The sequence below is a fragment of the Bos mutus genome, chromosome 4 (assembly GCF_027580195.1).
Source record: "Bos mutus isolate GX-2022 chromosome 4, NWIPB_WYAK_1.1, whole genome shotgun sequence".
Lineage (NCBI taxonomy): Eukaryota > Metazoa > Chordata > Mammalia > Artiodactyla > Bovidae > Bos > Bos mutus.
Window position 1 is genome coordinate 19991028 of NC_091620.1, and position 14729 is coordinate 20005756.

At 49.3% G+C, this 14729-nt stretch overlaps 1 protein-coding gene across 5 annotated transcripts in view; it reads left to right on the forward strand.

Annotated features, from left to right (window-relative positions):
* The first annotated feature begins 387 nt into the window (after positions 1-387).
* The window catches only part of DENND2A (DENN domain containing 2A), a 102309-nt gene continuing 87967 nt past the window's right edge, over positions 388-14729 (forward strand). For 2 of the 5 annotated variants that reach the window (XM_070369176.1, XM_070369179.1), the window contains exon 1: positions 391-699. The gene's annotated coding sequence lies outside the window, so the exon portion shown is untranslated. Of the gene's footprint in view, positions 700-10459; positions 10526-12264; positions 12353-14729 lie in introns of those variants that run through there. The other 3 variants (XM_070369177.1, XM_070369178.1, XM_070369180.1) reach the window with 3 other exon arrangements.

Genomic DNA, 14729 nt, shown 5'->3' on the forward strand with positions numbered 1-14729 from the left:
TCTCGGTCAGCGTCTCGGTGCGGACCGACTTGGAGCTGCAGAGCCAAGGGTGGTGGCTGACTCTGCCTCGGACGTCCCACCCCAAGTCCTGCGCCTGAACCCCAGTCGACGCTCCCACTAACGCGTTACAACGACTGGAGTGAACTGAGGGCAGGGAGTGTCGTGGCCACTCCGCAGCATCTGTCTCAAGGGCTCAGAGCCCGGCTGAGCGCTGAGCGCGAATAAACCCTCCGGCCGGGTGGAGACGCAGCCGGCCACTCGGTGGTCTCCAGCAAAGAAAGGGTTAAGCCGCCATCTCCTCCCCCCACACCCCCACCCCCCAAAAAAAGGGCGAGGGGAAGAGTCCGGCAGAAGGTCCTGTTTACCGGAGCCGCTCTAGGGTCCGCGCTGCCCTGGGAGAGGCGTTGCCGTGGCAACGGGCCGGGCGCCCGCCAGCTGCGGGTGAGCTCACTGAGCGCCGGCGGGCGGGGGGCGGCCCGGCTCAGAGCCGCCGCCGCCAGAGGAAGGGGCCGCCCTCCACTCGCCCACGGCGGCCAGGCGGCGGGCACGCGAGCGCGGGGAGCGGGGAGAGGCCCGGCCGACAAGAGCGCGGGGGACTGCGGGCCATGGCGCCCCGGGCCCCCGCCGCGCGCCGCCCCCGCCCGCCCGAGCGCCCCCGAGCTGCGCCTCGGAGCCCGCGGAGCCGCGGCCAGCCAGGAGGTAGGGCCGGGCCGGGGGACACTGGAGGGGACGCGGGGGGACCAAGGAGGGGACGCGCGGGGAGAGGGTTTTGTGGGGGGGAGAAAGACGACGGCCAGAGCTGCCTCGACCCGGAGCCGTGAAGTGAGTGGCTCTCTGCAAACCAAAGACGGGGTTTCCCGCGTGCGGACGTGGGGATAGAGGCGCTGCAGCTCGATCTGCGGGACTAGAGCAAAGTGTTGTCCGGACGTCCTTTCGGGAGCTCCCGAGGCCGTGGTCCCGCGCCCGGGAAACCAGCAGAAACCGGGCAGAGCCCCCGCCCTCCGCCGAGCTGAGTCCCAGGGGCGTGAGTGTGTGTGTGTGTTTAGCAAGAACCGGGAAAAGCTGAGCAGCCAGACCTCCCCCCGCCCCCCACTGTGGTCAGTCTTTTTGTAGTGTTAAGAAAGCAGAAAGGTGAAGATGATTGCATGATCTTATTTCTCCCGCTTTCCGCCTCAGGATGGGGTTGGCAGCAGATGGAATCCAGGGGGGGAGTCTCAACACAGGATAGAAAGATATTTAGGAGGGTCACAGGGAACTGGATTCAAACCACAGCAGAGAGCTAGACCTCAGCCGAGGAATCCTGTCCTGGAGGGCATCGGGTGGGGAATCTGGACGTTGCCCTCCAGGGGCAGAGATTGGGGCAGGGGTAGGGCATTGACTTTGTTTTTCACCAGCTGCTTCCCAATGGCTCAGTGGTAAGGAATCCTCCTGCCAATGCAGGAGACTCTGGTTCGATCCCTGGGTGGGGAAGATCCCCTGGAGAAGGAAATGGCAACCTACTGCAGTATTCTTGCCGGGGAAATGCCATGGACAGAGGAGCCTGGCGAGCCACGGTCCATGCCCTCAACAGAGTCAGACAGGCCCGAGCGACTAAAACAGCAAGTTGGGGAAGGAGCCAGGGGACTTTTAGCTGGTGTTGAGATACACTTTAGGACTATGACTTCTCTAAGGTTCTGGATGTTCCAGCGTAATAATGGCCCCAGAGTTGTAGTAGGCGCTACAGTAATTTTGTTTTTAAACTTACATCTGCGGTGGTTACTACATAAGAGAAAAGAACAATATCCTTTCTGCTTGCCAGTCATCAAGTATCAAACACACCAGAGGAGTGAAGCAGAAGCATCTTTGGGGTGGGCTGCCTACAATGAGCAGAATTCTACAAGAAGTCAAGGGCAAAGAGTAACTGTTCTTAGGAAAGGCAGTGAAAAGGCTGACCTTCTTTCAGTCCTTTTATTCTGGAAGATTCGAACCCTGCTTCCCTGGTGGCTCAGATGGTAAAGAATCTACCTGCAATATGGGTGACCTGGATTTATTCCCTGGGTCGGGAAGATCCCCTAAAAAAGGGAATGGCTACCCATTCCAGTATTCTTGCCTGGGGAATCCCATGGACAGAGAAGCCTGGTGGGCAATAGTCCACGGGGTCACAAAGAGTCAGACACGACTGAGAGACTAACACTTTGCCTTCTTTTCCTTTTTCCTGTATTGTGTATTCATTCACTTAGCAACTCTAAGCGCTAGGCTAAGGGCATAAGGTATCTGCCTTCCTTCCAGGCGCTTACCATCCTAGCTGGGTAGTCAGACAGAAAACTAAATCCAGTTGGCATCTGGCCTCACCGTGAGTGCCGTGTCCTTGGGGAACCCAGAGCAGGGACGCCCACAGAATAGGTAAGGCCAGGCTGAGCCCTGAAAACTCTTCACCAACAAAGCAAAAGCAGAGAAGGTTGTTTCAGGCTGAGGGAACAGCCTGTGCAGTGTCACCGAGGAGGGAGAGGAACAGGCAAGTGTGGGGAGAATTCATGGTTGTAATTCCCAGAGGGAAGAAGGATCTCCCTGAAGCAGGAGCCAGGAGATCACTCTGTATTCTAGAAAGTTCACTCTGCTTACTGGGTGGAGGCTCAGAGAGGAGGAGACGGAGGCCTTGCAGCACCCAAGCTGCAGTTACTGACCCGCAGGGTGACGGCAGTGGTGACGTGGATGGAAAGAGCCAAGAGATAAAGAGGTGGGACCTGGTGGCAGACTTGAGGACAGGGTCAGATGACTTAGATGAGAACTAAATGCAGAGACGCTCAGGAGAAAACAGAGCAAAGCAAAAGGAATGGAGATTTTGAATGGCCTGTATTTAGCAGATTACAACACTTGGACAATAAATTTGGCTCGGAATTCTCTGGCAGCTTAGAGACAAACAAAAATACTCTGGATTGCACAGTTTGGGATTTTGGACAAGAGAAAGCATACAAATTCATTTTCAGGACAAATTTTTTCCTGGAATTGAACTCAACTGGGAATTTGTCATGTGGAAGTTTGTGTAAAGACTAAAGAGTAACAGAGGAAAAAAAAAAAAAAAAACCTTCACTGTCAGTGTTACAAAAGATGGGAAGATAAATCTCCACATGACCATTTTCCTATACCATCTTCCTGTTATGACTTGAGGACATACTGGATTTCTGTGGGGTGCCGAATGCAGCTAGCTCAGGCCTGTGGGCAGTGGCAACATAGGGCAGTGCGGGCCCAGGGAATCCTATGGAGGAGCCATGGGCACTCCAATGGAGGAAGAGATGATACCTACTCTGATGAATGTAGCGAGCACAGCATCCCAGTGTCCAGCCACGAAGGGGGAAGCAGGAAAATCCTGGTATAGCCCATAGGCAGGTGGGCTGAGACTGGTCTGGAAAAGGAACCTGGTAAGGCAGAGTGTTGTGAAGATTGGCTTCGGAAATCCTGACCAAAGAAAAACAGTGAAAGGAGCATTTGAGGATCCCGTTTAGCTGGGTAAGTCCGGTTCTCCCAGTTGTCCAGGCCTTTGTGCCCTCCGACCTAATGTTAAGGCTTCTCCTAGGGGTGGGGGAAAGGATGGGGCTCAAGACACCAGAGCTCTACTCTGCTGAGGTCAGGGAGGGCAGGAAAACTGTTCACTGCAACGTAAGGAATGTTGCAGAGGAACAGGGGGTGTGAGCTGGGTGGTTCTGCACTCCGCCGCTCATCTGGCCAGGCCCTTCCTGTCGGTTTCTGCAGAAGGGTGAAGCTGCAGAATCTATGTCAGTGCATTCTTAACGTGCCCTCCAAAGTTTAAAGCACTGCTTGCCCACTGTAGAAGTCTTAAGTTGAGTAGGTAATTTAACGACGCGGTAATGATAATCTACCCCATCTGCCCTCCCATCACAATTCTTAGCATTTTAAACTCAGGGTACACCTTAGAATACACGTTTAAGTGCTGAGGGGAGGTGTTTATTTTAAACAACTGATGCCCAGGCCCCGCTCCAGACCAAGTCAATCAAAATTTCTAAGAACAGGCCCTGGGTATCAGTATTTTTAAAAGGTCCCAGGTGATTTTAAGGTACTTCCACAGTTGAGCGAGGTTGCTTTTAGCCATCACCTAGAGGGCTCGTCACCAGAGGGGACTGAAATCGCAGATTCCAAAAACAAAGACCTTGTAGAATTTAAAATTTGGAAGCCTGTTGCTTACAATGAAATCAGCTGGCTAGTCAGCCTTCACCATCAAGATCTAAAGCCACCTTGAACAGATACAGATAAGAGGCTAGTATGTATATGTGTATAAAGTAGTTTTTAACAGTAAGTCTAAAAGCATAATCACAGGCCTTCTACAGTTAGGTCTGCTTGGTCTAATACTATCGGATGCAGTGCTTCACCTTAGCCAAAACTGAAAATCTTTGGTACCTTTCTCTCTCTGCCTGGGACCCATATAGTTCTGTCTGTCTTGATTTCTGAGCCTCTAAGCTGTGGATTCTTTATATTTCCCTCCTGATATTCAAGTATATATGTTCTCCGACCTCTGTCTTCTAGATTGGAAAGAAGCTGGGAGAAGTAGCTTGCCATTTAACATGCATAAAGTCTCAGTCAAAAAGAAAAAATCTCTAAGAGCTGAATTTCAGTAGCTATCATAGGATAATAGGAGTAGTATTTTGAGGCTCAATGGCTTTCCCCAAAACCCTCAAATATAGCTTGCAAGCAGTTGCTGCTTTGGCTGTGGGCAAAGGTGACTCAGCCTCCCCCATGCTCTCTGGAACCTGCCCCCTTTATTTTGCTTCCTGAGGGTCCATGGAATGTCTGACAGTTACTCGAGAGTGACAGAGACCCCTTCTTGGGCCTGTGTCATACCCAGTCTCCCGTGTCCCAGGCGTGGTCCCTTCTTCCTCCACCAGAACCAGACAGCTGCCACAGGCACCTGGGCTCTTTGAAACCCCTGCACTGGCCTCCCAGCTGAGGAACTCAGACACAACTGTCCCTTTAATGATGGGAGGCGAGTCAGTGCTGGAACTGGAGTGACTGAGTGACTCAGTCCTTTGACTCAGTTCTCTACATTTAGCCCCAAAAGAAGGGAAGCCAGAATCAGACCATCCTGACCCTTGTGTTAAAATCATTGTCCGATATGGGCAAAAATTAATCCCAGCTCAGTTTGCCTAGAAGTTAAGCCCTTTGCCAACGGGAGGCCAGAATTGGCTTCCCTTTGACACATTCATCCTTGGCCTGTGGTCAGCTGAAAGAGGGATGAGTCTGAGACCCCGTTTTCCAACTGGCTGAACTACTAACAGTCAAGTTATGGTTCCCTCCCAACACTCCCCCCTCCCCGAGCCTTAGAGAAGGAAGGGGTGAGTCAGCCTTGCAGCAAGCTTAGGGAAGAGGATCTGTATTGTATTGGGGAACCCGAGGATCCATGCTTCGCTTCAGCAGGAGAGGAGGGCAGGATGGTAAGAGCTTGCGTATCTTATCAGGAGGGCTGTCAGACCAGTTCAAGCAGAGTAGCAAACACATTTCCTTTTTTGTTTTCTATAAAAGTGTACTTTAAAACTTTCAGATTGAGGATTTCCCTGGGGGTCCAGTGGTTGGGACTCTGTGCTTCCAATGCAGGGACACGGGTTGGATCCCTGGTCAGGGAACTGGGATCCCACCTGCTGAATGGTGTGGCCAAAAAAATTTTTTTTTAAAAAGTAAAACTTTAAGATTACTTTTATATACACATGTATGTATTTATATGTAAACTATAAAAACTATCCTTATTATAAAACATTTAAGTGCTAGTCACTCAGGTGTGTCCAACTCTTTGGGACACCATGGACTAAAGCCTTCGAGGGTCTTCTGTCCATGGGATTTCCCAGGCAAGAATATTGAAGTGGGTTGCCATTTCCTTCTCCAGGGGATCTTCCCCACCCAGGGATCGAGCGCAGGTCTCCTGCATTGCAGGTGGATCATTTACCAGCTGAGCCATCAGGGAAGCCCCAAGCAATACATAAAAAGGACAGCTGCTGTCCATGGGGTTGCAAAAAGTTGGACACGACTTAGCAACTGAACAACAAAAAAAGAACACAGTGAAAATTTTCCCCATACTTACTCCCTCCTCAGAGGTGGTCACTGTTCAGTATGTATATTAAATCCCCCTAGACTTCTTTTCTTTACATGTAATATATTAGTTTGTTTGTTAGAAAAGTGGAATAACTTAACAGTATTATGTGAGAATAATTCCATGTGGGACATAACATAGTCCTTTCCTTTCTAACAGCTACCTAGTCTTCTTTTGCATGAATTGACTTTATTTCTTTAACACACTGTCTACTGATGAGTAATTAGTTGCTTCTGATTTTAGCCACTGTAAATACTCTCCAGCACTTGTTCCAACATTTCTGTATATAAATTCCCAGAGGTGGAATTGCTAAATTAAAAGATTTCAAAGCCAAATGTATATTGAATATATCCATGCCCAGTGATGGATATTTTAATGAAATGAGATTTTTTTTTTTAATTTATTTATTTTTTAAGTGAAAGTTGCTCAGTCATGTCTGACTTTTTGCGACCCCATGGACTATTCAGTCCATGGAATTTTCCAGGGCAGAATACAGGAGTGGGTAGCCTTTCCCTTGTCCAGAGGATCTTCCCAACCCAAGGATAGAACCCAGGTCTCCCACATTGCAGGTGGATTCTTTACCAGCTGAGCCACCAGGGAAGCCCAATTTATTTTTTAATTGAATGATAATTGCTTTACAGAATTGTGTTGTTTTCTATTAAACATCCACATGAATCAGCCATAGGTATACATGTATCCCCTCCGTCTTGAACCTCCTTCCCATCTCACCTCTCTAGGTTGATACAGAGCCCTGTTTGAGTTTCCTGAGACGTACAGCAAATTCCCGTTGGCTATCTGTTTTACATATGATAATGTATGTCTCCATGTTACTCTCTCCATACATCTCACCCTCTCCTCCCCTCTCCCTGTGTCCATAGGTCTGTTCTCTGTGTCTGTTTCTCCATTGCTGCCCTGCAGATAAATTCTTCAGCACCATCTTTCTAGATTCCATATATGTGTGTTAGTATATGATATTTATTTTTCTCTTTATGACTTACATCACTCTGTATAATAGGCTCTAGGTTCATCCGCCTCATTAGAAATGACTCAAATGCATTCCTTTTTATGGCTGAGTAATATTCCATTGTCAGAGAAAGCAATGGCACCCCACTCCAGTACTATTGCCTGGAAAATCCCATGGATGGAGGAGCCTGGAAGGCTGCAGTCCATGGGGTCGCTGAGGATTGGACACGACTGAGCGACTTCCCTTTCACTTTTCACTTTCATGCATTGGAGAAGGAAATGGCACCCCACTCCAGTGTTCTTGCCTGGAGAATCCCAGGGACGGGGGAGCCTGGTGGGCTGCCATCTGTGGGGTTGCACAGAGTCGGACACGACTGAAGCGATTTAGCAGCAGCAGCAGCAATATTCCATTGTGTATATGTATAAAATGAGATTTTGATACTCAGTTTTTCAAAAATTGTAAAATAGTATTACCTCTCTTACCCTTGTTCCCCACTGAATTTACTATGAATTTCTATTTAAGTTAGAAATTGTGTGGTACATTCATAGAGGCAATCTATTATTTTGAGTTTTGTTAAAATTTTCAAGGCAACATTGAAACTAGAGTTTCTAAGAATTTTTCTATGGCTTATAGCTCATCATCCAACAAATTGTCCCAATATTGTCTCTTCTGTCAGTCTGTGTTCCAAAAATCTTGATCTCATATAACCACGAGTTCACATAATGGTGTAGGCTGAAACCTGGAATGGGCAGAGTGGGTCACACGTAAGAGCCAGCCCAGGGAAATAATGCAAGGAGCCTTCCTCTTTCTCTGCCACGTTGCTGTTGTTCAGTCACAAAGTCATGTCTGACTCTTTGTGACCCCATGGACGGCAGCACCCCAGGCTCCCTTGTCCTTCACTGTCTCCTGGAATTTGCTCAAATTCATGTCCACTGAGTCAGTGATGCCCTCCAACCACCTCATCCTCTGCCACCCCCTTCTCCTCCTGTCTTCAGTCTTTCCCAGCATCAGGGTCTTTACCAGTGGGGTCGGTCTTCACATCAGGTGGCCAAAGTATTGGAGCTTCAGCATCAGTCCTTCCAATGAATATTCAGGGTTGATTTCCTTTAGGATTGACTGGTTTGATCTCCTTGTTGTCCAGGGGACTCTCAAGAGTTTTCTCCAGCACCACAGTTTGAAAGCATCAGTTCTTTGGTGCTCAGCCTTCTTTATGGCCCACCTTTCACATCCATACATGACTCCTGGAAAAAAAAACATAGCTTTGACTATATGGACCTTTGTTGGCAAAGTGATGTCTCTGCTTTTTAATCCTGTCTGTCTGTGTCACAAGGGTTGGACTTGATTTAGCCCTAAGTTCTCTGCAAATCAACTTTGTACAACAGATAGAGTAACTATATATACAAAGTGGGACACTTGGAAAGTAAAAAAGGAGCACTAAAGATAAATTGTTTGTTTTATTTAAACACACTTCTCTTCATTTTTTTCTTAAAGTACTCGTGAAAGTATTTACTTGAAAGGGACAATATCAAATTTTAAATATAAAAATAATTCTTATAGTAGAATTGGTAATATCTAAGGATATGATCTACCACATTGTCTGGGTTGGTATATATTGTTTTCTACTTGTCTATTGCTATTTTGCCATTAACAAACAAAAAAATAAATTATTAATTGCTATACAGCCAGCCAGTCTGTGCTGGGAGCGTCCCTGCAAACTGCTAGCTGGCAAAGAGCTGGACATGCCCATCCATTCTTCCTGCAGCTCTAAGTGTACCAACCCAGGGACATGATTTCGTGTCACCCCTCTGCCCCCCAGCTTTTCTTAACTCCCCCCTAGAGTAAAGACCTGAGTGCAGGGAAGGAGGAGGGGTCCTGGGGCTCACCCAGTGCTGCGTGTCAACTCCTTCCCACTAACCGAGTCAGAGAAGATGGGTACCACTGTCCCTACTTCCCACAGCTCACTGTGGAAGAAAATACAGCTGCCTTTTCCCAGCAGATTGGAACCATTAAAGCAGAACCTTCTATAATTTTATGTGTGCTTCTCACGTCCCTGGGAAATACAGACTCAACCTCCCAGATGACCGAGCAGAGGTATTTGTGGGAAATTGTGCCACAAATCAGGATTCAAACTGGCCTTGCATGGTCAGGAGACAAGTTAGCTGGGGGAGAAACCACAGAGCACTGATTCAGTCACTGGGCAGGAGTGTTGGGGCAGCCTGAGACGTAGAACCTGCATCCCTGCAGCTGGAGTGGGACCAGTTTCTCAGGCACTGACTTGGTCAGGGCAGCAGCTAGGAAGACACGGACCACCAAAGCAGCATGCTGGGGCGCTGGGCTTCTCCCATGGCAATGTCTCTAGCTCGCTGCAGGTCCAGAGGGATTTCCCCTCTCGCTGCTCTGAGCTGGAGGTGGGAGTCGTTCAGATGTGAAATGAAGTGTGTGGTCAGCCAACCCCACATACAAATCCCTGGCTGCCTGACATCCCTTTCCATCTGGTCCTTTTCATCGTCTGTGTCTGTGACAATCAATAAACACACACAGCTCCCAGGACATCAAACAGGGACCAGTGCTCTGTTTACCCACCAGCTGAACTGATGCATCTAACAGGATAGAAAAACATCAGAGAGGAGGGGCTTCTTGATGCTTCCCCAAGTGATGAGACTTGGCCATTCCGGCACTGCAGAGGCAGAGTCCAGAGAGGTTCCTGTTCCAGGCTCTCTTCTCACCTGCACTCAGGGAATCCAAGATCCTTGACCTGGGACAGAGGGAAGAGTGACAGGGAAAAGAGTCAGAGTGCTTCTAGACACGTACACAGCCCGGGTTCAGGCCGCCTGTTGACTGGAGAACAAGAGAGGAAGAAGGCTGCTTTCAGGATGGGGAGACAGAACACCTGCCCAAGCCCCCAGGGCAGGACCACAAGCTCCTCCTCACGTCCCTGAGATCTGGCCTCCATCCCCGACTGTCTGCAGAGACTTCATCCCGTTACTGATGGTGCAGCCACTGTACAGCTAGTTCACTGTTCTCGGTTTCTGAGCTTCCTAACATGACTTCCTAACGTGACTTGCCTGACCCAGGTCACGGTCGATATAACATTGCTATAGTGACATGTCTGCACCGCTTGTCAAAAGGCTGAAATGCTTCTCTGAATAGTCACTCCTGATGTCCCACTGTTTTGGGACCCCCACAACCAGATCCAGCCATGAAAGGGTCAACAGTAAGGCTGGGGCCCACGCCCCTCCTTTGTGAAGCATTTTGAATAATGCTTCCTCCCCTGAGACACCACACCATCTGGGTTATGCTAATTGTCTCTGGAGACGATCTCCTTCACTGATTCCTTTTCTTCTCATTCAACAAGCATTCACGCCGCACCCACAATACACCAAGATCTGGTCCAAATAGACATTGTGGAGGAATAAAAAGAAGCCCAAGGCAGATGTTCTGCCATCAGACCTCTCTGTCCAGATGGAAGACCAAGATGAAGAAACATGGTAAAGAGCTCAGTCAAGAGAAAGTCACCCCCACACCTCAGTTCCTCACTCTCTTCTTTGGCTTCACTTTCCCTCCGGGGAGAGCTTGTCCGCGTTCACTGGTTCTTTGGCTGCATCCCCAGTTCTTCTCCACCCCCACAGGGTTGTTCTCTCACCAGACTCTTAGATCTCTACCTCTGGCTGCTTGATCTATATGTTCCTCTTGAATATATCAGTTCATATCTTCCATCACGCACATGCTTGCTCAGTCACTCAGTTGTGTCTGACTCTGTGTGACCCTGTGGACTGCAGCCTTCTAGGCTGCCCTGTCCATGGGATTCTCCAGGCAAGAATACTGGAGTGGGTTGCCATTTCCTACTCCAGGGGATCTTCCCCACCCAGGGACTGAACCCATATCTCCTGCATTGGCAGGCAGATTCTTGACCACTGAGCCACCTGGGAAGCCCCTTCTATCATGTATCCTGTTTATATTCTGTGGGAAGCACACCATACCTCCGCTTTCTGATTGCAGAACGTCTCCAAGTCTCATGTGCCAGTCCTTCCATCCTCCTCTCCGTGTTTCCACATGTCCCAGAGCAGCCGTCCAACCGTCAGTCTCATGTCCAGGGCAGGACATACTGTCCCCTTTCTTCATGCTCTTGCCTTACCTGAAAGACTCTCCCAACTAGTCCAAAGGGCCACCAGATTCTACGTCTTCTCTGAAGCAGTCGGTGACCCCTCTGACTCTCATTGCCTGCCCACTTCTAAATTCCTCCAGTGATATTTCTTTCATAACACTTACCACTGTGGTTTGAATTTAGTCCCTAAACCCCTCTCATATTGTGGCTTTTGTTAAACATGTTGTCAGGCATCCCCTAGACTTTTAAACTAATCTTCTGGTGTTGAAGGGTTGTAATCTTTCATTGCCATTGGTTGATTGGGTTTGCGTCTTTTATCCCTAGCTCTAGGGCAGGGACCGTTCCTACATGTGTGTATTTCCCAGCAGCACCTCATGTGCTGAGCTCCTTGATTGATCTTGTGGATTAATTTCAAACCCATCCATGCTGGCTCAGATTAGTTAAATAAAAATTGCCCATATCTCAAAACTTAACTAAATAAAACAGAGCACATTCCCAGGCATTACACAACTTGAGTACAAAACACCAAGCATAGATAGTAAACAAACAGCAATGGAGCCTCAGCTTCCAAGGAGCCAGAAAACAGGGAGGGAGGGGAGCGGAGTCCGGGCGAGCAGACCATGCTAATGGGGTGGGTTCCTCCTAACTTTCACTTGTGGCTTCGAGGCTGAGCCCTGGCTTTAATGAATAGGGAATGGGGTCAGCTCCTTTTCCAATTTCAAAACCAGTTTTTGCAGATTACACTGTAACAGTAATGGTATGTTTGAGAGGTTTTACAGCTTTACCACACTTGCAAACAATTGAGGCTGGGTCTGGTCTGCAGGTGACTTAGATGATATAGAAACTGCCTGCAATGCAGGAGACCCGGGTTCAGTTCCTAGGTTGTGGAAGATCCCCTGGAGAAGGGAATGGCTCCCCACTCTAGTATTCTTGCCTGGAGAATTCCATGGACAGAGGAACCTGGCGAACTACAGTCCATGGGGTCGTAGAGAGTCGGACCCAACTGAGTGACTAACACTTTCTGCAGCCCTGCAGATAAGTTGAGGAGGTTGTATTAGTATTGTCATTATTAATATCAATATCGTAACAAAGTCCTGTATTTTTACTTGTATTATTTGGCAGGATTAAGTTCCGTTCATAACAACAGAAGCTGGGTTGAGCTTCTCACAGGACACGCACCGTGCCCACTGTTTTCCAGGTGCCATCTTGGGTAAGCCTTTCAAACCAGGAGCTGTTCCTGTCACCACTTTACAGAAGAGAGAACCAAGGCTGAGCAAAATAACTGGCCCGAGGTCCCATGACTCTCAAGCAGCAGAGCTGGAGTTCGAATCTGGGGCTGTGTGCTTCCAAACCCTTTGCTTTTAATCCCCACAGTACGCCATCTTTCAAGCTCCTTTCCAGAACTGGGAGTTGGGTGGGAGCAGTCCCAGCCCCGGGCTCCCTCTCTGAGCTCGGGGAGCCATGGTGCCGGCCCCAGCAAAGGGGATGGGAGATGACGTCTCCCTCCAAGATTGCTGCCTTTTGTCCAAATGTGCTGGCCGGGAGCCAGGCTGGAAACTCTCTGCTCATGGAAAGAAAGAGAACAGAAGCCAGCAAAAAGAGGGTGGGAAAGGGTCTGAGCGGGGAGGAAGGGAAGAGGAGGGCCGGAAGGCGAGAGGGAGAGGAGGTGGGGAGTGAGGCGTTTGGGGCAGCACAGCTGGAGCCGGGGAGGGCTGCCGGAAGGAAATAAAGCATGGCCTTCTGTGCATCCCCTCCAAGTGGCTACTTCTGGTGTGGTGTGAGTGGCCAGGTACCCAGGGGCCACAACACAGGACAGATCCCACCAGGGGCCCTCCTCCCCACCTCAGTACTACTGTTGATCAATGCATGAGTGATAGTCGCTCGGTCATGTCCGACTCTTTGCGACCCCATGGACTACATCCTGCCAGCCTCCTCTGTCCATGGAATTCTCCAGGCAAGAATACTGGAGTGGGTTGCCACACCCTCCAGGAGATCTTCCCGACCCAGGGATCAAAGCCAGGTCTCCCGCTGGTGATTTCTGTACTGTCTGAGCCACCAGGGAAGCCCCAGTATCAGTGAGGCCAGGTTAAAATGAACATGAGGAAACCCTTCAGAGGGAAAAATAAATCCCAAAATGGCAGCCCAAGGGCTGCCTCTGGAAATGGACAGGCTGGTCAGGCGGTGCCCTGGGGCCAGGGTGTGCTGGGAGAGGAGGAGGGGGTGAATAAAACCCAATCAAAACAATTCCCTGAGTAGCTAGTCTGTATCCAGGAGGGGAAGGCCTGTAACCTGCCCCCAGAGCTCTTGACTTGGTGTTAGGCACCTGGACTTGAATCTGACAACCTGAATTCATTTGGCATCCACGTGGCCTTGGGGAAAGTTCATCTCTCCAGGCCTTGCTTACCACATCTGTGAAGGCAAGGCAACTGTCAAGTGGGTGTGAGGAGTTGGTGAAGCAATCTGTGTGGAATCTTGCCTAGAAAACAGTCAGTGTTCGATAAGTGGTGACTATTCATTCACTGTTGCAGTTTAATCTGAGGTGTCACACATAACTACCTGAAATCCTAAATCAAACATATAAATAACAATTGAGGCCAACCGTGAAAGACATACCACACGGTTATGCACGTTTATTAGGGTTACCAAGTATAGATAAGTTAAAAAAAATATCCAGAGAAATTCAGAGGACAGGGGGAAGAACTTCAGTTTGGGGTTTGGCCAGGGCTAACCCCAGAAAGAAGAAAAGAAGGATATGTAATTAGTAGACCCAGATTCCCCTGGAATAACTTCTTATAGAAATGTGTGTGTGTGAGCTAAAATCGCTTAGTCATGTCCGACTCTTTGTGACCCCATGGACTATAGTCCACCAGGCTCTTCAACCATGGCATTCTCCAGGCAAGAATACCACAGTGGATTGCCATGCCCTCCTCCAGGGGATCTTCCTGACCCAGGGACTGAACCCATGTCTCTTAAGTCTCCTGCGTTGGCAGGCTGGTTCTTTACCAGTAGCACCACCTGGGATTTTGGGCTTCCCTTATAGCTCAGTCGGTAAAGAATCTGCCTGCAGTGCAGGATTCAGTTCCTGGGTTAGGAAGATCCCCTGGAGAAGGAAATGGCACCCTACTCCAGGTTCGATTCCTGGGTTGGGAAGATCCCCTAGAGAAGGAACCCACTGTAGTATACTTGCCTGGAGAATCCCATGGATAGGAACCTGGCAGGCTACAGTCCACGGAGTCGCAAGAGTAGGACACGACTTAGCGACTAAACCGCCACCACCACCTGGGAAGCCCCCTTATAGAAACATGCGTCTATACATTTTTCTGGGGAAGAGGAAGGAGCATGGAGGAGGTGATTGAGTCCCACATGGGGTGACAGGCGCCTTGAGTCCTGTTCTTGCCTCTGCCATCCCCCAGACAGGTGACTGAGGCTAGATGAGCCACAAAATCCTGGCCCACATTGTGGTCATTTCTAGCCCTTCTTGCCTGCTCCCATCCTCTGTTCATTAAGGAGCTTCTCCATGCCAGGGGCTTTTCTAGCTGCATTACGTATCTTTATCCCCTCTTTCCTCTTTGAATTTCCACACTAGA